Source organism: Adiantum capillus-veneris, chromosome 23, assembly GCF_014529385.1.
Source record: "Adiantum capillus-veneris isolate H3 chromosome 23, ASM1452938v2, whole genome shotgun sequence".
Lineage (NCBI taxonomy): Eukaryota > Viridiplantae > Streptophyta > Polypodiopsida > Polypodiales > Pteridaceae > Adiantum > Adiantum capillus-veneris.
Window position 1 is genome coordinate 99,506,446 of NC_140953.1, and position 23,713 is coordinate 99,530,158.

Sequence of the window (23,713 nt, forward strand, 5' to 3'; positions counted from 1 at the left end):
TAAATGTATATTTAAGATATTTTAATGTAACGATGGGTATACATAGAGCTTTGGGTTTTTCCCTTGAGCCCCAAGGGTTTTTTCATCCACAATTAGGAACCTTTATATGAGTGGAGGTGTTGACCTGTATATCGTAACTCTTATATAGCACCCTGGTCCTCTCTATATAAACTAATCTTGTGTGATCAATTGACACACTTTGGGGCTTGCATACGATGGTGTCGTCTCTCTCTCTTCTCATCTACCTTGGCTTTCTTCCTCTAGTTCAACATGGATTTGCAACCTGGTTGTCCATTGCGCGATGTGTACTTGATTGCTTTAAAAAAAATAAAAATTGATATACCCTCTAACCACTATGATGAGAAATTTGGTTGGGTGCATTTGACAATGGAGTATGTAACACTTCCTCGATGTAGAGTGCATGATCAAGTACTTGGTTCTTGAATTTGATAAAGCAATTTTTATATGTCGAGTGTATAAGAATTTTTAGATGGCATCAAAAAGCTCTATCTTGTGCATTCCCAAAGTCAACGTTACCACCATAATTTCCCTATAGTATCATCCATGTGTGTCTAGAATGGACACCTATGTATCCTCGTTCTCAGTTGTTAGACCCACATGCTCCAAATTAGCTGAGTTTGAACCCCCTCCACCAAAACAAGAGCCCCCATGTGGGGCCGTATGATGCGAGGGGGGTGGATCCCTATGACAAAAAGAGGGTGGGTTTTTAAGAAGAGAGGGTTGAAGGAGGTGTTGTCAATGCAATGCTCTAGACGTATGGAGTCCCTCCCTGACTCCCCCATGGTGTGGTCTGCTGAGCAAGACCATTGGCCACAAGATGCTCTGGAGTGTAGCAACTAGACAGTTCCTGCATCGAATGCAAATACTCCTCACATAAGGACAATGCGGAATTTTGAAGTACGAATTTTCCATTGATGGATGAACCTGGACATATGGACCGACACTTCCGAAGTATAGTGCGGGATTGAAGTGAGAATCTACCATCGATGGAGGAGCTTGGGTTGATGGACCGGCACTTTTAAAGTCGTATGAGAATCATGCCTATATTTAATGGATAAAAGGCTATATTTAAGCTCATAAATAACTATCTATTGATAACTCTAAACACTGAGTTAGGACGTACTATCTCAAGAGCAGGGTGTTGAGCTTATATGTGAAAAAACTCTAAATATAGCCCTGGTTCCCTCTCTCTCTCTCTCTCTCTCTCTCTCTCTCTCTATATATATATATATATATATATATATATATATATATATATATCATCTTGTGTGCATATTTTACACACTTTGGGATGGCACTCCTTGCGCATTATGTGTTTGTTGTTCTCTTTCTCTATCTTCTCAACACGGTATCAGAGCATGGTTCCTTTATCTTCACAAAAATAGAGCATTTTTTGCCTCCCATGACTTTGCACATTGCGTGCAAAGAAAAATACTATACAATTCCATTTGCATAAAAGAACTTGGATCAAGAGTTAATTATATTGTATTGAATTAGATTTAGATATTGATACATGTTGAGTTTCTTGTTGTATGATCCTTGGACTGTTTTTTTATATATCATATGCAATTTGGTTGTGTAAAAGAAAAAATTAGATTAAAAGTTAAGCATATTGAATTTACAACGTCTTCAATTTGATTTATATATTAAAAGAAGTACATAAATTGATTGACCTCTATATTTACTCTTTATGTGTATCACATGTATTTCAATGCATGTACATCGAGTTACATGAAAGTCATATCACTTGAAAAAATAATATATACATATTTTTGATTGCAAATGATTAATGATAAAGATAAAATCAAGATTTTCTTTAATAAAATTTATTGAGAGTTATACAATTTTGATAATTTATGTCATATTCAAAGATTCAAGTTAAAGGCTTATGTTTTGGATACTTCTTTCTATTTTTTTTATTTGTATATTAAAGTATTATGCTTCAATGATTTACGTAGCTACATCTTAAGTACTTACAATTTTGATGGTTTATTTTACAATCTTCAATCGATATTGATAGTTATGCTTTGATAATTTGTATAGATCGTTTCTCATTGAGATGATTATTCTCTCAAGGAGTTGTTCATGATACAATGATTTATTTTTATGGCTACAAGTCATATGTACCACTATTCATTATTAAATTGATTATTATTGTTATTCCGTGAAGTTTTTCATATTGATCCTTCATTATAGAAATGAATATTATTATATAGAGTTGCTCCATAATGCATTTTCATGATGATTCACTACAACACGCCACACAAAAATCGACGCGGATATCGATGACTCAAAGCTAGTTTTAAAACTAAAATACGTTGGAATAAGCATCAAAATAGACATCGGTATATGCACCGGTATATTGGCCGTCAAAATAAGAAATGAAAAGAACACCGTAAAAATTACCTGTGTATGCACCGTTATAATATTTTACTATATCGACGTCTATTCCTAGGCGTATACCATCTACTCCATCTCTACTTCTTGAAATGCCACATCAAGTATTGGTTGGGTGGACTCAACCGATCGCTGTTCGTTTGAAAATTATCTTCTATAGGATGATGTTGGAGCAATATCTACTTACGGAGGTTGATCTACTATCTCCGGATCATGAGATAGATAACGCAGGTCTTGTAGTTTCTCTATGGAAAAGAGATCGTTACTGCATATGTGTTGGTCGTATTTTTTTTTTTTCAAAAGATCTGATGTTTGCAATGCGCACAAGGACATGCCATCCTATCATCTATACTTTATCTACCAATGATGCAACAAATAATTAAATCACTCTTCTTATAAGTACACACTTTTAAGTGCATGACAATACATGACAACCTGACTTTCTCTAGTCATACCCGATCTCCACACACCTCGGTCTAGAGGTGCATGGAGATTAGGACCCTACGGCAATAATCTCGTTTTTATTGTTCAATGACTATATATTAGGGTTCTTGAAGTCTGTGTGCATTATTGAAGTCCGATTGCATTATTTTACTTTGTTTATTAAATGTTCGTTTTCATTTTTGAAGTATGCAAGTCATTTTCAAATTCCGTTTTCAATATTTTTACTATTTTTCGCTAGCTCTAACAACCTCACATTCTCTAGCTAGCTCTAATAACCTCACATTCTCTAGCCTGTTGGAATTAGTGTTGCAAGAAAACACACACAGCTTGAGGAAGATAAAGGAAGTTCAAGGCACATAACTGAGAGAGTTACTTATGTGCAATGGAAAGATAGATAGCCCTAGAGTGATGGGCGTATATACAATGCACGGGGAAAAAACCTCCTAAAGAGGAAAAAAATGCCTCGATGGTCCTAGTGTGTTCACACACATCACTACCACATGTATATGGTAACAAGTCCCCCCTTGAGTGATGCGGTGAATGAGAGCTGGCACATGAGTAAAGGGAAGTGCCATGCCCTAAGGATATGATAAGTCCACAAAGGGGAGTAAGCCCAAAGCTTCGAGCTTCTCACGAGACAATGCCTTTGTGAAAAGATCTGCAAGGTTTTCTTGTGTTGGCACATAAGCCAAGGTGATCTCTCCTGTTGAGAGCCTCTCCCTGACATAGTGGTAATGCACCTCAATGTGCTTTGTGCGAGCATGAAAAGCTGGGTTCCTTGCAACTGCCAATGCGCACTGACTGTCATTGTAGAAGTGTTGGCAGAGTCCTTTCCAACACCCAAATCAGCCATAAGACGTCTCAGCCATACACTCTCAACCATAGCTATGAATACTGCCCTGCACTCAATCGCACAACTAGAAGTAGCCACAGTAGGTTGCTTCTTGCTCAACCATGATATACATGAACTCCCAAGAATGAAACAAAAACCACTTGTGGACATTCTCGTGTAAAAACAACTAGCCCAATCTGAGTCCAAAAAAGCATGTAAGTCTTCCGGCAATGATCCCCCCTTGGGATAAAACATGCCAAGATGTAAAGTGCCACCAAGGTATCAGAAAATCCTCTTGACAACCTACCAATGCTTAGACCCTCGGCTATGCATAAATCTATTGACTTGTGAGACTGCAAACTTAATTTTCGGCCTTGTGTTGCATACTTAAATGAGGCATCCAACAATAGTTCTGTAAAGAGTGACATCTGTAGAATCACCAGCATCATGAAGACTCAACTTCAAACCTGTTTCCATGGGAGTGGCAATAGGTTTGCAATCCTCAAGTCCAAACTTACATAGAAATGTCTCTATGTAACTTTTCTGACACAAAGCAATACCAGCATCACACTGCTTAGATTGTATACCCAAGTAATGATGAAACATCCCCAAATATTTCATCTTGAAAGTAGCATTCAGATTAGTCTTAAATTCAACAATATGTCTCTCATTTGGTCCAATGATCAGCAAATCATCTACATAAAGAACCACAATGAGAAGTACATCACCCTCATGGGGATTTATATACAATGTGATTTTTGTTAGACTCTTACGAAAGCCTTGTTTGACCAAATGAGTGTCAGCTTTTTCAGACCAAGCACGAGGATATTGCTTCAACCCATACAAAGCCTTCTTACATCTGCACAGTTTGTCCTCTCATCCTTTCTTGACAGAACCGCAAGGCTACCCTACATAAACTTCCTCAAATATGTCACCATTCAAGAAAGCAGTAGCAATGTTTGATTGATTACATCCCAGCCAAAAAGAGCTGCCAATGCACATAGAAAATGCACAATGGTCATACGACAAGTGAGAGCAAAAGTCTCTTCATAATCTATGCCTTTTTGATATGCATAACCCTTTGCACCAAGGCGAGCCTTATGTCGATCGATCTCAGCATTTGTCTTGCATTTCAACTTGTAAACCCAGTTCGTACGAATTCCTTTTTTCCAGGAGGCAAATCACATAAAGTCCATGTGTTATTTTCTATAAGTGCATCATATTCTCAATGCATGGCATCCATCCAATTTTTTGAATTTTGTGCTTCATCAAAAGACAGAGGTTCCTCAACATCATGTAAGATAGATACAACCAAAGGATAACAATCTGATGCATAAGATGCATGGCGAGAGCGTGAACGAGTACGACTAGACAAAGGTGCATCCAATTTACTATCACGCAATGTATGCACCAGCCATTTTCGCATACCTCTAGCTTGCTCATTTTCAGCCCTTTCCTCATTAAGTACATCATGCACATCTGCATCGGTAATAGGCTGATCTGTAACATTTTTGGAAACCCCCATAGGCTAGACATTTGCCTCATTGTAATTTACATTCAAACTTCCACCACTCAAAAGAGGCAACAAAGCATTATAAATGTCCTATTAGCTTACATTAGTGTCTCTAGTACATGACAGCAAGGGCTGAACAGAATCTTCCACAAACACTACATCCCATGAAACTAGAATACGCTTTGTTTGCAGATGATACAACCTATAATCTTTGCTTTCAACACGATAACCAACAAAAATACATTTGACAATCTTATCATCCATTTTTCTGTGCGCTGTGTTTGTGACACCAAAGCATATGCCAAACAACCAAAAACATGCATGTGCTGAATAGAAGACTTTCTATCGTGCCATGCTTCATATGGATTAATAGACTGCAAAGCTTTCGTAGGAAACCTGTTAAGTACATAGGTAGGCACACATGATGGCATCAAGCCAAAAAAAATGCGGCAAAGCTTGACTTTTGACCATAGACTGTGCCATTTCCATCAGTGACCTATGTTTCCTCTCAGCAACACCATTTTGTTGAGGCGTATAAGGCACTGTAAATTGGTGTTTTATCCCACGACTAGCCAAAAATGCATAAATTTCATGAGACATATACTCCCCCCCTCGATCAGAACGGAGGGTGTCCATAGTACATTTCGAGGCATTTTTCAGCCATAGCCAAAAATTGAAGCACATAAAAACTTCGTTCTGCGCTTTAAGAAAAAATACCCATGCCTGCATGGAGTAATCATCAATGGAAGGCACGAAGTACAGGTAATTTCCAAGCATGGAGTTTGCATGGGCCCACAAACATCACTATGCACAAGCTACAACCTGCATGTGGCCCTAGCTAAACCATCCTTGGGAAACTTAGAGCGCTGCATTTTATCCAAAATAGAGCCTTCACAAACATGTTTGATAGGTGCTTCAAGAGGCGGCAAAGAAGCAACCATATCAGATTTTTGCAAACATAGTAAACTGGTAAAATTGAGATGACCAAATCACGCATGCCAAAGTTTTGCATCTGAAATAGCTCTTGAATCTGCAATTGCATTTGCAAAATTTTATCCACACTTGTCATACAAATTGAGCTTATACAATCCATGGCACAAAAGGCCAAATGCGACAATCTCATCACCAAAACTGAGATCATGAACTGTACATTTATCATCCACAAATTTGACTACAAGTCCAAGTCTAGCAAGTGCAGATACAGACAAAAAAATCTCCTTGATCCCAGGCACATAAAGTGCATCAACAAGTGTGAAAGAAGTGCTATTTGCAGCAGTAAGAAAATCTTTCCAACTCCCCGAATCGGATACTTGTGACTGAATTGAAGGACATACTCGAGAGAGGTGAACAATTCACGATGTGCGGTAATGTGCTTTGTAGTATCACCGTCAAAATACCACATGTGAATCTGCAGCAACTGACATGCATGTATCATGGACATCAGGATTTTAAGTGCACTCTACACCAAAAGCCCATTCTGCATCAACATCAGCATCACAGTCTTCTTTCAAAGAAGACTCAACAATGGCCCTATTAGGAGAACTAATAAACAAAATCATAACTTCATCAAACTTAAGGTCATGCCGGAAAAACAATTGGATGATGGCAATCAAGGTCTCCACCCAATGTTGGGTCAAAAGCGCAACCCAACTTGGCGATGGTCATTGTGGTACCGGTCCCCCTTTAGTTATTACCATGTCTAGTGCAAGGGGGGCTCTTATGCCATTGACGAGTGTCGTAAGTGTAGAGATACATGTCATCATCTGCCCTAAAGAGCAATTGTCTAGTGCTAGCAATGCACTCTGTCCACGTTGGCAGAGCTGAAAGGTTGAGGTTGAGAGTGCTCCCCTCTAAATGCAACCATTTGCAGGTAGGGAAGAACAACTCAAAGATGTGTAAGAGGCAGGCCGACGTTGGTGGGCTTGAAGGTAACTCGGTAGCTACTCCATCATCGTGGACATGATCAGCCTCAGCTTTTGGCCCCAACGCAATGAGAAAAAGAAGGTGTTCATCGCTCTTCTAATATGTCGGGTAAACTAATGGACTCCCATTTTTCGCCATCAAAATATTGAATGAGAAAGACACTGGGTCCACGGAAGAGGAAGGTCAGCTGGGGAGGGCACATAGTAGAAGCTGTTGCAGCTTAGTTCGTTGAGAGGCATGTCTTGAAGGTTTGGGTACGAGAAAGAGAGGTATTTTGATAGTACACTTACCTTGGTCTCAAAGGCCGAGCTATATCCGAGGCGAACGAGAAGAAGCGAGCTAGCTTGTGGTCCAGCTCCTCCCGTAGCATCATCATCATCTTGCACGAGGAGGCGTGCCAGCCTAATCGGCCCCGGGGGTTTTTCTGGCAGGAACACCAACCTCTGAAGCACCTTCTCTAATTGGCACTACTCCACTATATTCTTCCACCTTTGCCTCCTCAGGCAAAGGTGACTACTTGTATCTTGGCTAACTCCATCTCTAGTTTTACAACGCAAGAGGCATAATACATAAACCACTACAAGAGGCTATTCATATTAGCGACGCTCAAAAAAAAAAATCCCGGCGTCGCTATAAGCGTCGCAAATTTACTTGTAAATTTGCAACGCTCATAGCGACGCCGACTGGGCTAAAAAAATAACAGAGAGTGCCCAAAAACTCAGATCTCAGATCTGAGTTTTTCGGCGCCCTCAAGCAAGGAGCAGGTAACGCTCTCCCTCTCTCTCTCTCTCTCTCTCGCTTTCTTCTCCACACACACACACACACGAGGAGAGGAAGGAGAGCCAGGTATGCTTCTTCCCTCTCCTCACTCTCATGTTCCCTTCCCCTCTTTCTCTGTCCCTCTCTATCTCTCTCACACACACACATACACACACACACATCGTGTTTTTGAGAGAGAGAGAGAGAGAGTTCAAACATAAACAAAAACGCACACACACATACATAAACAAAGAATGCACACACACATTGAGAGAGGAAAAGAGAGAGAGAGCATGCATAAACAAAAAACGCACACATTGAGAGAGGAAAATAGAGAGAGAACATGCATAAACAAAAAACGCACACATTGAGAGAGGAAAAGAGAGAGAAAACATGCATAAACAAAAAAACGCACACACATTGAGAGAGAAAGAGAGAGAAACTAATTTAACGTCGTAGGAAACTAATTAAAATTAAAAGACCTAAAGATCTAGCCGACGAGGAGTTGAGCTCAAGACCTATTATTCAAGAGGGAAATGGCATAACCAATCTATCATACTTGGCATGGGTGATAGAAAGGTTATACCATTTATCTCTTTTTATTGGCACACACATCCACACACACACACACACACAAGAAGAAGAGAGTTATAACGTCGTCGGAAACTATCCTAAAAGACGTTAAAGATTAGGTTAGATGTAGACTTACGTTAAATTAGATTTAGGTTTATTTAAGTTAAATTAGATTAGATTTAGGTTTATTTTTAAATAGATTTACTTTTATTTACGCTAGATTTAGATTTACATTATATTAGATTAGATTTAGGTCTCCATAGACTGCGATGCCTGCATGAAGCGGGTGAAGAAAGCCCTCAATGGAATATAGGGTATTGCTGCCTTCACTCATGGTGGGCTCCGTCGATCCAAAACTACTGGGGAAATGTCTTCAGAAGATAGGGAAGAAGGTGGATCTTCAGGGCGGCAAGAGTCACTACATCCCCGACACAATGACCATCTAGACAACCTCTAGTCATTCAACAGCAACTTCAAAGTTGGTAACAAGAGCAAGAACGGTCTAAAGGGCCAATTGTTGTCGTCAGATGTGGATGGAGATGAGGCAGCATCACCGCCGGAGGTTAACTCTCACATCTTTAGTGATGAGGATGCCAAATCTTGCCGAGTTATGTGAAAAATTATGTGTTAAATCAGTTTTAAGGTTCTTATAATCCCTGTTAGTTTAGTTCTTTGTTTTTAATATAGCATAATTTACGTTAGATTTAGATTTATGTTATATTAGATTAGACTTAGGTTTATTTAGGTTTACCCACACACACACACACACACACACACAAGAAGAAGAGAGTTTTAACGTCGTAGGAAACTATCCCAAAAGACGTTAAAGATTAGGTTAGATGTAGACTTACGTTAAATTAGATTTAGGTTTATTTTTAGTTAGATTTATGCTTATTTACGTTAGATCGAGTCCACGCAAGAATTACTTACGGTTTAGGGTTTAGAGTTAGACGAACAGTGAAAAGATCTACTGTGAAAAGATGTTAAGATGCTGTGAAGTGCTAAAGCTAGAGAAGAGGCAAAGGGGTTTTGTCCACTACATGCAGTATCATGTAGACGTGGGTCTGTAGATTTCTTGTACCCACAAATATAGGTTTTGACCAATAAAGATGAGATTATAACCCGGTGGTTCTGATCTCCGTGCACCTCTAGACGGAGGTGTGCGGGGATTGGACATGACTAGAGAATGTGAGGTAAAGAGAGAGAGAGAGAGAGAGAGAGAGAGAGAGAGAGAGAGAGAGAGAGAGAGAGAGAGAGAGAGAGAGAGAGAGAGAGAGAGATAAGACGAAGAATGCCAATAGAATATTAAATTTGTTGTCCAGGCTATAAGATTTTTATCCTCATTATGAGTAGTGATGAGGATGTGGGACCGTCCAACCGAAACACCTATCTCTCAACAAGGGTCTTATGTCCTTGTAATCAATGCAAGCATGCTGTGCGACGGACAAGACGTGTTTCTTTGTAGCACGTTCACGAATTTGGAGAGTTCGATCCATCTATTATAGATCGAGTTATTGCCAATTATAACTCGTCGAACTCTGACGCTGGCCAACAAGCAGCAATCTTGCAACCCAATAGACGTGTTCGCAGGCGCTTTGGTCAAGCAGCATATGTGAGGCCACAAGATGTAGCCTCTGACAGCTCGGGGGATGATCATGCAGAGCACATTCCCAATGAGGCAATGTTTGAGCCCGAGATTGATGAAATGATTGAGACGATCATGGATTCAGAAAGGCTTATCTATGATGATATGAAAAGTGAAGCCGATATGCCATTGTATAATGGAGCACGTATGTCTAGATTGAAAGCACTCCTAGTTCTTCTCAACATGCAGGCAAAGTTTGGATGGAGTGACACTAGCGTCACAACGCTTTTCAGGTGATCTATTACAATTAGTTTACTTTAATAAAACTCTAAATGTATAATGATCTGATAGATTTTTACACGACTGTATCGTATTTTTATGTTGTGTAGATTGCTTAAAGAGCACATACTACTAGCTGACAATGTGATGCCAGATTCCTGAGATGAAGCAAGAAAGATTTTGCGAAACTTGGGGATGGATTACAATCCTATCCACGCTTGTCCTAATGACTGCATTCTTTTCATAGGGGAATCCATAGACATGGAGAAGTGTCCGAAATGTGATTCCGAAAGATATCGAGTAGATCTCCACGGGACAAAAATTCCACAAAAGGTTTTGCGACATTTTCCTCTGCTTCCTCGCATCAAGCATTTCTTCGAATGTAAGTCCATGGCTGCCCTAGCATCATGGCATGAGGAGAATAAATCTTCGGATGGTGTGCTACGAATTCTTGCAGATTGCGCAGCCTGGAAACATATAGATGGAACATGGTCAGATTTTGCCAAGGAAGCTCAAAATTTGCGCTAGGCCTGGCTATGGATGGAGTAAATCCATTTGGTCAAAGATCAACATCTTACAGTGTATGGCCCGTTGTCATCGTCAACTACAACATTCCCCCGTGGTTGACTACGAAGAAGGGGCACCTATGGCTAAGATTGATTGTGCCAGGGCGATATAAAGTGGGGAATATGGATGTGTATCTTCGTCCACTATTGGAAGAGCTACAACAATTGTGGATTGGCATAGAGGTTGTGGATATGAGCCGACACACAGGACGGAGGAATGCTTTGATCAGAGGCATTCTAATGTGGACCATGCATGACTATCCCGGGCTAACAGAATGCTCAGGTGATCTATTGACACTCCTCACTCAGACACTGTAAATCTTGTTTTTTCCCATGGTTGATCTATTATCATGTGTATACATGCAGGGCTTCAAACAAGCGGATACAGAGCATGTGTCACATGTGGACCTAGACTGAATGCACGTAGGGCGCCCTCACTGAAGAAGAAAATCTACGAAGGTCATCAAGCGTATCTTCCAGAGAATCATGTGTTACGCGACGGCTTTTTGGGAAGAGATCCACCAAGGATGTCTGCACAAGCATGGTTAGAGCAAAAGGACATGTGTGATGACGGATTGCCTCCAGGGATGAAGAGACTATCTCTATGGTACGAGTTACCATACTGGCCCCGACTCATGATCAATCACTTGGTCGATCCAATGCACATATTCAAGAATGTGGGTAATCTACTATGGGACCATCTGACCGGCAAGAAAGATACTTTGGGAGCCACAGTTGACCTTAGAAATGTGGATCGTATGGAGCAATATTGGCCGCAAACAGCGTCTGATGGATCGATAAAACTCCCTAAAGCACCATGGATTTTCACAGGAGCCCAAGAACGCAAAGTAAAAGAGACCATTCAATCTTTACGGACCCCCACTGGTGTAATGCACTCGCTCCGAACGTGTTTTACTAAATAAGGAAAGCTTACCGGTTTGAAGTCACACGATTGGCATAAAATGTGTCAGGTACGTTCATAGTGGACTTTAATATCATTGCATAAAATGTGGACTTTAATATCATTGCTGCACATACTTTACAGTTTATTTTACCGGTTGCCATTGAGGGATGTTTGTCTCTCGACATCTGTAACACAATCTAAAAACTTGCAAAGCTGGTGCAATGGATCTCACAAAAGGAGATCAACGTAGACTCCATACCATTCGCCAAACTAAATGCTGCAGAGCTTTTGTGCATGTTTGAGAAACATTTTTCTACTACCATGCTAACCATTCAGGTGCATCTTCTTGTTCACATAGTTGATGAGGTGGAAATAGCTGGCACAGTTCATTCCAGATGGATGTTCTTCTTAGAACGTTTCATGAAAACGCTTAAGGGATATGTGCGTCAAAAGGCACGTCCGGAGGGTAGCATGGCAGAAGGTTGGTTGGTATCAGAGTCCCTAGTGTACATTGGAGAGTGGCTAGACGGATTTGATAAAGCCTGGGACACACTATGGCGAACCATAGATGATGAGCGCATATCTGGGATTGTCATGTGCAATCTCGGTGTTGAGAAGAAGATGACCGAAGATCTAGAGGCTAAAATCAACCGATTTTGCATGCTTCACAATCCAGTGATGTAAAAGTGGATTTCACAATATGAGGATGCAAAGCAAGAGCGACAAAGGGCACGAATCGAGTGGAGACGGGGAAGACGACCACCGATGCACTATCGGACGGTTCTGGAGAGCCTACCAACCTTCATGAGCTTAAGATGGTTTCACAACCAATTGAAAAGCGCACAACAATGCGGTGACGAAGTGACTGAGGAAGAGTGGGAGTACTCTCGGGGTTGCACGACCAAGGTAAGTTTGCAATGTACGACTAGCTAGTGACTTTATTTCTAAACGTTTTAACGGCCACTCATAATTTTTGTTCGTTGTAGTATAAGTCATACACAGCAGCATGGTGTAAAGGTCGACATTTTAGGGTGGAACGAATCGACAAAAAGCGTTTTACTCAAGATTGTGGAATCATGGCAAAATTTGAACAGTCTAGTCGACAACGTTCCTCTGATGCAGATCCTGTGGTGGCAGAACTCACTTACTTCGGCACGCTGCAAGAGATTTTGAGGATCGATTACAGAGGATTTTTTGTCGACTTGTTCGACGTGCAATGGTTCAAGATAATCATGGAGGGTCGCAACGCTACTGTGCGTAGAGGAGAGTCTGGTTTTCTTGAGGTGGATTCTACTAAGAAATGGAATGACCTAAGAGACACTTTCGTACTACCCGAGCATTGTGAACAAGTAATTATGTAAATAGTTAACATCCCCCTTTTACAAGTTATGTGCTTGAAAGCTCTCATGTAAATTATGTGGCTCTGGCAGGTAATATTTCATCCTACAAAGTCTACATCAAACAGGTGGTACGTCATAGAGGTAGCCCCTCGTAGTGCAAGGACGTATGAAGGCTACCATGTGCCAATCACAACGGTATCAATGGAGGAGATCAGAGAAGATGCTCAATCAGAAGCCGCTGCGGTGGTGCCAGACGAGCATCAAGATGCTACTACTCTATATGGGGTGCATGTAGAGGATCTACAAAATGAAACAGAGGATATGTGTTTAAACGGAGAGCTCTATATAGATATAGGAAGTTATGTTGAGTTATACGAGGATGAGAGAGAGATCTCTTAAAGCCACAAATATTGTATTTGAACAATTTTGCTCCGTGTTGTAAAAGCTCTGGCTCTCTAAGTACCTTCCATGGTGTATAACGCTCTTTTCTACTCGCGCTCACATCTTTTGATTGAAAATTCTATCACTCAATTCATTGCGTCATTGTATTTATATGCGTCATTACGTCATTGTCTACTCTATTCATTCAATATTAAGTTTAAATATTCGTGTGTTTAATGCAGGTATGGATGATGAGGAGTTTTTTTCTTCTTTGTCACCGCAGCAGAGACAGTGGTACGTGGAGCGTCATCGCTCTGGCGCATCATCGCGCGTTCCTACTCCATCCGCATCTCCCTCTCTTTTGGAGCATTCGGCGCGCTCCAAAGCTTCAGTGTCGACGAGACGAGCTTCACACTCGTCTAGACACCGGTGCTCTAGTGGTGGCGGTGGCGGTTGTTGTGGGGATTCCGCCACCGATGCCTCCACACCGCCTCGTGTTCGATGAGGCTCTTTACCCTCCCCTTCTTTGCCCGCCCCCACACCAGCCACAACATCACCATCTACGCCAGGTTTTGCACCTCTACCTACTCCGCCAGGAGCCACCCCGCTCGACACTCCTCGCTTTGGGGCCCAGACGCCGGTGGAGACACCTAACGTCCATACCCCCATCGACACGCCGCTAGAGGCCCCTGCTGGGACACCCAGGTTCACGCGTCACCGGCCAGAGGGCTTGTCTTACTCCGTCGACTTCAGCGGCGGCATCATCCTGGATGATGACGGCAAGAAGGTGATCTCGCGCATGCGTGGTCCTTGCTCTCAGCTGTTTAGACACTACGTCCTAAACAAATGGAGTGAAGTACCAAGTGATTTAAAAAACAGAGTCATCAGCATACTTCAGGATGAGTTTCCCATTCCAACACGGGATCGGCGCTTCAATGAAGACCTGATGAAGATTCGAATCCGCGAATACTGCAAACACAGTTGTTCCGAAGTGCAAAAAGCAATCAAGCATGGGTGGAACAGGCCAGATTGGCTGGCCAAAGAAGATTGGAAGACTGCGAAGAAAGCAGCGCGCGAGAATCCCGACAAGTGGAAGCAACAAAAGGATGCAGCCAGAGCGCGAGTAGAGACAGGGAGCTCGCACCACTTGGGGAGAGCGGTGGATGGGCATCATTTGAGGCTGATTTTGTAAGTGTTTTTGCATTGCTCTTTATGTTCAATAGTTTAGGGTTTATGAGTTTTTTAATTCTAACATAATGAAATCTTTGTATGTTTTGACAGTGGTCGATGACAGGACGTGATCCCACACCGTACGAGTGCGAGTATGCAGGCAGGAAGGGCTTAAACGCCCTGATGGACATTCTTAGTTCTCGCGGCGGCATGGTTAGTATTAGGGTTTACTCTTTTCTATTTTTTGTATTGTTTTATAAATGTCGTTATATGTTTATACTTACTGAAAGCTGTCTTATTGTCTTTTTATGCAGAATCCAACAGATACGCCGCTTGGACGCGATGAGACGTCTGACTAGACGACGTCAGTTTAGCCGTAGCTAGATAGCATTAGTTTAGGGTTTCTCATAGCTTATGTATCATGAGACGGATTTTATACGTCTGTTTGAATCATGTATATTATTACATTTGTCACCGCAGTTCATTTTGCCAATCAATTCTTTATGCCTATGATGTTGTACAATTGTCATTATTACATTTGCGAATCAATTCATTTTGCCTATTATGTGTACAATTGTCAATTTTACGCTTGTCAATTTTGCAAACAATGCATCTTGTGGGTGACTATTTTGGGTCTATTATCTACCCTTGCACTTTTTTTAAAAAGTGAATCAAGTACAATATGGTTGATGGGTGGCAGGGCATTCAATGTCCTGTCACAAAAAAAAAAATCTCTCGGCCGTCGCTATAACCGTCGCTATTTATGGCTGTGAAGCATCGCTATAGACTTCTGTTTAAACGTCGCTATAACAGTCGCTATATGCGTCGCTATAAGCGTCTCTATATAGCGACACGTATAGCGACGCATATAGCGACGGTTATAGCGACGCTCTCGTAGCGACGCTATTAGCGACGGTTTTAGCGACGCCAGGGGTTATAAAAACCCAGTGTATTTCCGTCGCTAACAGCGTCACAAGAGCACACAACCTCTTGTAGTGAACGCTTCCTTTATATATCCCTTACGCTCGGTGAATGGGATTACTACACATAAAGGATTCCTAAATAATCAGGCTCCAAATTGGAGGGGCGCTTGGAGGGGTCTTATTTCAAGCACAACACGACGAGTTTGAGAACTAGCCTACAAGTAAAGTGTGAGGACAAGGGTTATGGGCAGGGTGTGGCTGGGTAATAGGCTATGAACCCACATGGCATGGCAAGACGACCAAGTGTAGTGGACTGTGTTGGTTGGTTGGTTGGTAAATTGGATGCCATTCTCCCTGCAACCACTAAGATCTTCAGAGTGGCAACTGAAAGTGATTGATCTTTGAGTGATACAAGCAAAACCTTTGTATCTATAGTAGTGCTAGACATTCGGTGAGGCGGTCCGGGGCGGGCAACAAGAAAGGCGGCCTCTAAACACCCCTCAAGGCTCCCGTGCTGCTCAATTGGGGCTGGGGCAACCACAAGCACAACAAAACAACAAACCCACAGCCAAACCCAAACAAGATAGGGGCACCACCTAGTTATGGTATGCGAACTAGGACGCAAGAGAGATTTTTGGTACAACCAAGAAGATGCACCACACAACACACACAAGCAACCTCACACCAAGACACACACAAAATGGATCAGAGAGAGCTAGAGCAAAGGTAAGAGAGAGAGAAAAGGATATTGCATAATACCTTATTTGTGACTTGAAAATGCAGATGGTTCATTAGGTTGCTATCGTAGAACTTGTAAAAAACTCATTCAATGCTTAGTGATTGCTAAACATTGCCAAAACACACACACACTGTCTTAGGGTGTGGGAGACCTCTCACCACAATACCCTCTTACAATGGACACAAAATTGGCAATGAAAAACACACTAAAATACTTCCTAAAATCAAGATCAACCGATAAAAACTCAAAATACACAAGTCACCTTGAATTCACCAAACCGTATTGCACAAATGGAAGGACGAAGATTTGAACATCGAATCACGCCTTTGATGCACCAAACCTCAATTTATTGATAATGAAGGAGCATATACAATAGTGGTTTTGAGATTTGTGGAACTCACGCTCTCTCACTTGCAATGTGTAGCTTGAAGGCTTCTCTCACACCAAGAGTGAAGCTCACAAGTGGTTGCTACACCTAAGTCTCTCCTCACGCATAGAGTGTTGGGGTGTTATGTGAGATGTTGGAGGTCGTTTTACAAGAAGGAGAGGGGCCTATTTATAGGTTGGAGACCCCTCATTAAGATTATTAGAAATCCTAATTTACAAGCTAACAAATCAGGATTATGATTTTTTTGAATATCAAAACATTGCGGGCCTTCTTTGTCTGCTTGAGTCATGGGTGTGGGCTCAAAAGAGAGCATTATTGATGGTAGATAAGGTGAAAGTAAGTAAGGAGAGAGAGAGAGAGAGAGAGAGAGAGAGAGAGAGAGAGAGAGTTACTATACACATGTCTTGAGGTGAGGTGTCTTTTATAGTTAGATCAATAGCTATTTTGTGTTAGTATGTTAGTGGTTAGTGTTAGTAATCACTGGAAAGTTAATGTTACATTTACAATGGGTAGAATGAGGTGGATGGTTGAATGAAGTGAGAAAATCCTTGTGATGGTGAAGCTTGAAGAAGTTTTGGACTCACTTGTGTAGGTTCTCAAAATGACTATCGATCTTCTTCTTCGTCTTCCCTTCTTTACGCCACCGCCGCCAAGGTTGATTATCGTGATGAAAATGGTAATTCCGTAGATGAGATCTCTTGATTTGCAGAGGTTAATCATGGTACACATGCTGAATTTATGTATATATATAAGGGGTAAGATGGAATTGTACTTTGGAAGTAATAGAGAGAGGCATAGAGATGGTGTATGTACATGGAGAGCTCATATGAGAGCTATGGAAGTAAGTGGGGAGGTTAATGGTGAAGAAGGTGAGAGAAACCATTGAAGGTGCAGGTTTGAGTGAGGGATTGAGAGGAATGTGTGTGTGTGTGTGTGTGTGTGTAGAAGTGTGGAAAGAGGTGAGAGAAGACTATAGGCTACTTGTGAGAAAAGTGGGCAGACTGGGGTCCACTCAAAAAATCATATCTCACCGCTGGTACCTCCAAAAATCATGAAAAAATTTGAGGTGATTACTCAGTGTGTGGGAAACATTTTCTCTGTTGACCACCGCTCCAAATTCAAAGTGGAGATAGGTGCCAAAATTCTCACCAAAAAGCCTGTTTTTATGCCTGCAAAAGTCTTTTAGTGGACCCCTCCTTTGTTGAATTTGTACAATGCATCCAAGAGTGAGCCCCTCCTTTGTCATATTATAATACAAATCATCCAAGTTGACCTTGACCCATGCATGGAGGAGGATTATTGGTGAATAAAGAAATATATACATGGTGGGACTAGTGTATGGACTATTCATGGACTTTAACTCAATGAGCACATGGTGTTAGAATAATGAGTAAAAATAATAATAAAAGTATGGAGGAGTTATGGATATGGAAAGATATTGGAATCATATGATATGGTCCCTCTTTGAATTATTTTGGGTGAAAGAGAAAAAGGTATGCAAGTAAATAATATAATAAACGTGACCAATGAGTAGAAATCAATTTTTTGTTTTCACGAGGGTGAGGGTGAAAATGTGGGAGTGATTTGTATAAAGGAAAAATATAAGGTTAGAGTATGTACATATTAGCAAAAAATATACTTATGGTGTAAGAGGATGAAAGAAGGTGTACATAGGTTTAATAAAACACACACCTAAGTAGAAATATTAAAATACCAAAATAATTATAAAAAATCCCTATATTTAGGCCATATATACAATGAAATATTTACACACAAAGAGGCCATAATATACTTTTTTTTTTTTTTTGGCTCAACTAGCCCAGTGACTAGCTAGCTGAGGGTTTTTAAGAAGATATGGGAAAAGCCCCCTAACTCACACACGCCTATGTACAGTGAAATGGTAGGGATAGCCATAGCGTTTGGGTGAATTTGGTAGGGTGGAGTAACTTACTATGGCAGTTACGGAGAGCCGAAAAACGGCTATCATTAGCCCCCCCCTTAGATAATGGTACATTCATGTACCATTTATCCGATCATACAACATGTAGATTGTGTAACGTCTGTCTTTGTCTGCTCTCATCTTTGTATGATTAAGAAACCTTGTGTGATATGAAAGGTTCTCAGAGCCAATAGCAGGATGTAATCAAGTGACTGAGTAAACCTCCTCCATTGAGAAAGTTTCCATAAGCACCCCCCAGGATCAAAGATCTTGAAATATCTTTCCCAAAGCGAGATGTATGGTATGGAATCACTTACTGACTTCGGTTGAAGAAACTTGTAGATTTTACTGTTGTCCATCATTGCATCTATCACTATGAATGTGATATAAAAGATTGGTTGCTCTTCCTCCTGTGTAAAGTTGATGTATCTGCTACGATCTTCAAGAGCTTGTATGAGCGAATTCCTAAACTGTAGCTCATAAAATTCATTCAACCTGGGTAGGCTCACCAAGTCAAAATTTATATGGCCTTCATGATTTAGGAAATCTTGATCCATGCTTCCAGCTGTTGTTGGAAGGTATTGCAAATAGTTTACCACATAAGTACATAATAGACGAAGGTTTCTATTGCTTCCAACACATTGGAAGAGAATAGATTTTGGTACTGATTGATGAAATTTCCACATGTAGCAATCAACAAGTTTTTCATCTATGATGAAGACCAGAAGCATCAAAATGTGCGACCTCCATACACCAAAGAACCAAATGAAGAAGGTTTGGAAACATCCGTTCATCACCAAGTATTCATGTCCTCTTCCACTTAAGAAGGTATGGTGTCCCCGATGAAAGGTATATGTGAAGAGAGGAGAAGTTGACCTTGAAGAGGTGAAACCCAATATGAAGATGATTGGGGTTGCAAAAGATTGGATTTCCTTGCTAAGAGATTGTCCCATGAATGAAGAGCCACCCACTAAAACACCATTGGAGAGAATGATACCCTTTTGATAGTTTCCTTTTATGATTTTATGTTTTACTACTCTCCCATGTTCTTCATCCCCTTCTAAGCCCCCCCTTTGGCAAGGTTGTAACTCCTCACATTGTACCACCTCAAAGGTTGATGGAATACTGTTTGATTTTGTGAAACATTTGGCTTCTTGCATGATAGGTTCCTCTATTCTTAACATACATGGGTCATACCAATGCTTTTCAACATCCTCAAACACTTCTTCAAGATTATCCTCACCTGGATTCAACTCACACTCTTCTACTTTGTTTTGGAGTTGGCATTCCATGTACACAATCATCTCTTTATGATCAATGTAGTCTATGATCTCTCCACCTATGATTTCATCTTCTTCTTCACTCTCTTCTTTTAGACAAGATACACTCTCAGAACATTCCATAAGATCAAGGTTACCTTCAAGGTCTTCATTCTCCATAGAGTCATGTTGCGCAAAAGCTTTGTCTGCTCGGATTAGAAATTGATCCTCCGCCAAAGGGTTGGATATATCCATTATTGAATCATCAATGCCATTTGAGATATCTTGTGTCGGTTTTTGCATGCTTGTTATAAAGGTAGAAGAAAGAGATTCCACATTTGAATCTTGGCCACACACCTTAGCACTTGAATAATCAGTTGGCATGTAAGTAACTTCTTCAACATTTGTCGGAGTAGAAGGAGACAAGTATGGCAAAGGAGATGATTCCTTGATAGAAACACTTTCATGATGGTTGGATCTTTCAGCATGATGGAAACCATTTTTGATGTAGAAGTACTTGTGAAACTTCCTTCGGGCAATAGTGACCGCTTCTTCAAAGGTAGAGGGTCCACTACAAGTAACCTTAGTCTTTAGGAAAGGAGACAAACCCAAAATAAATTGCTCCATTTTTACATAATCTGGAAATGTAGAACTAAATCCACATCCTCCCCATTGACGAGAAAAAAATTCCTCATAAGCATAGTAGTCTTCACCGTGTTGTTGAAGTCTCCCTAATGAAGCCCATGATGTCTCTGTTGTTGGAATTTTAGAGAATCTGGTCTTCAAAGCTTTGGAAATTTGGGTATACCCATGTTCAATCTGAGAAGACATACTCCAAAACCATTGCTCAGCGTTGCCTCTAAGGCTTAGCAATAGAAAATCCCCTTTTTCAATGTCATCCCTTTTACCAAGGATACGACAAACCATTCTAAAATCAGCAAGAAAATCATCAACATCTTCTTCTAGATTTCCGAAGAAGATTGGGATATCAACAAAGGTATAGCGTGTCAGAGTCTCTCAATGCTAGAACCACACAAAGATTAGTTCCAAACAATCATCAACTAACTACACAAAGTTTTGAAAGGTCTTTCAGCATGAATTCTAGATTCTTATGTGAAAATGTTTTTTTCCTTTCTTATGTTATGCATAATCCGAACCATATTCTAGATCAATTTTTGTTTCCTTGAAATTAACCTCGGTCATACATGTTTTCATGATTCATATCATCTACTTGATTATGCTGAAATTCAAGCATTCATGCAATACAACAACAATAAGCACACAATCGTTCCTCCGTGGGGGCACCAAAATTGAGGCGGTCCGGGGCGGGCAACAAGAAAGGCAGCCTCTAAACACCCCTCAAGGCTCCCGTGCTGCTCAATTGGGGCTGGGGCAACCACAAGCACAACAAAACAACAAACCCACAGCCAAACCCAAACAAGATAGGGGCACCACCTAGTTATGGTATGCGAACTAGGACGCAAGAGAGATTTTTGGTACAACCAAGAAGATGCACCACACAACAACACAAGCAACCTCACACCAAGACACACACAAAATGGATCAGAGAGAGCTAGAGCAAAGGTAAGAGAGAGAGAAAAGGATATTGCATAATACCTTATTTGTGACTTGAAAATGCAGATGGTTCATTAGGTTGCTATCGTAGAACTTGTACAAAACTCACTCAATGCTTAGTGATTGCTAAACATTGCCAAAACACACACACACTGTCTTAGGGTGTGGGAGACCTCTCACCACAATACCCTCTTACAATGGACACAAAATTGGCAATGAAAAACACACTAAAACACTTCCTAAAATCAAGATCAACCGATAAAAACTCAAAATACACAAGTCACCTTGAATTCCCCAAACCGTATTGCACAAATGGAAGGACGAAGATTTGAACATCGAATCACGCCTTTGATGCACCAAACCTCAATTCATTGATGATGAAGGAGCATATACAATAGTGGTTTTGAGATTTGTGGAACTCACGCTCTCTCACTTGCAATGTGTAGCTTGAAGGCTTCTCTCACACCAAGAGTGAAGCTCACAAGTGGTTGCTACACCTAAGTCTCTCCTCACGCATAGAGTGTTGGGGTGTTATGTGAGATGTTGGAGGTCATTTTACAAGAAGGAGAGGGGCCTATTTATAGGTTGGAGACCCCTCATTAAGATTATTAGAAATCCTAATTTCCAAGCTAACAAATCAGGATTATGATTTTTTTGAATATCAAAACATTGCGGGCCTTCTTTGTCTACTTGAGTCATGGGTATGGGCTCAAAAGAGAGCATTATTGATGGTAGATAAGGTGAAAGTAAGTAAGGAAGGAGAGAGAGAGAGAGAGAGAGAGAGAGAGAGAGAGAGAGAGAGAGAGAGAGTTACTATACACATGTCTTGAGGTGAGGTGTCTTTTATGGTTAGGTCAATGGCTATTTTGTGTTAGTATGTTAGTGGTTAGTGTTAGTAATCACTGGAAAGTTAATGTTACATTTACAATGGGTAGAATGAGGTGGATGGTTGAAGTAAGATGGTCGAATGAAGTGAGAAAATCCTTGTGATGGTGAAGCTTGAAGAAGTTTTGGACTTACTTGTGTAGGTTCTCAAAATGACTATCGATCTTCTTCTTCGTCTTCCCTTCTTTACGCCACCGGATCCAAGGTTAATTATCGTGATGAAAATGGTAATTCCGTTGATGAGATCTCTTGATTTGAAGAGGTTAATCATGGTACACATGCTGAATTTATGTATATATATAAGGGGTAAGATGGAATTGTACTTTGGAAGTAATAGAGAGAAGCATAGAGATGGTGTATGTACATGGAGAGCTCATATGAGAGCTATGGAAGTAAGTGGGGAGGTTAATGGTGAAGAAGGTGAGAGAAACCATTGAAGGTGCAGGTTTGAGTGAGGGATTGAGAGGAATGTGTGTGTGTGTGTGTGTGTAGAAGTGTGGAAAGAGGTGAGAGAATACTATAGGCTACTTGTGAGAAAAGTGGGCAGACTGGGGTCCACTCAAAAAATCATATCTCACCGCTGGTACCTCCAAAAATCATGAAAAAATTTGAGGTGATTGTTCAGAGCGTGGGATACATTTTCTCTTTTGATCACCGCTCCAAATTCGGAGTGGCGATAGGTACCAAAAGTCTCACCAAAAAGCCTGTTTTTATGCCTGCAAAAGTCTTTTAGTGGACCCCTCCTTTGTTGAATTTGTACAATGCATCCAAGAGTGAGCCCCTCCTTTGTCATATTATAATACAAATCATCCAAGTTGCCCTTGACCCATGCATGGAGGAGGATTATTGGTGAATAAAGAAATATATACATGGTGGGACTAGTGTATGGACTATTCATGGACTTTAGCTCAATGAGCACATGGTGTTAGAATAATGAGTAAAAATAATAATAAAAGTATGGAGGAGTTATGGATATGGAAAGATATTGGAATCATATGATATGGTCCCTCTTTGAATTATTTTGGGTGAAAGAGGAAAAGTTATGCAAGTAAATAATATAATTAACGTGATAGGAAAGTTATAATTTATAATTCTAAACCAATCTTGGAGAAGTTTTTACCATGCCAACTTGACAAGAAAAAGTTATTTTAGTCAAGCAAATCATAGAAGTTAAATGAAGTTTAATAGGTACCTTTGTTGAGCTATTTACTACCACCATATTGGGTAATCAATGATTCTCAATGAGATGCAGATTTTCACAAGGCCAACTCTCTCTAAAATCTCAGTAAGGTTAATTTCTTTTGCTTTGACATTTGTG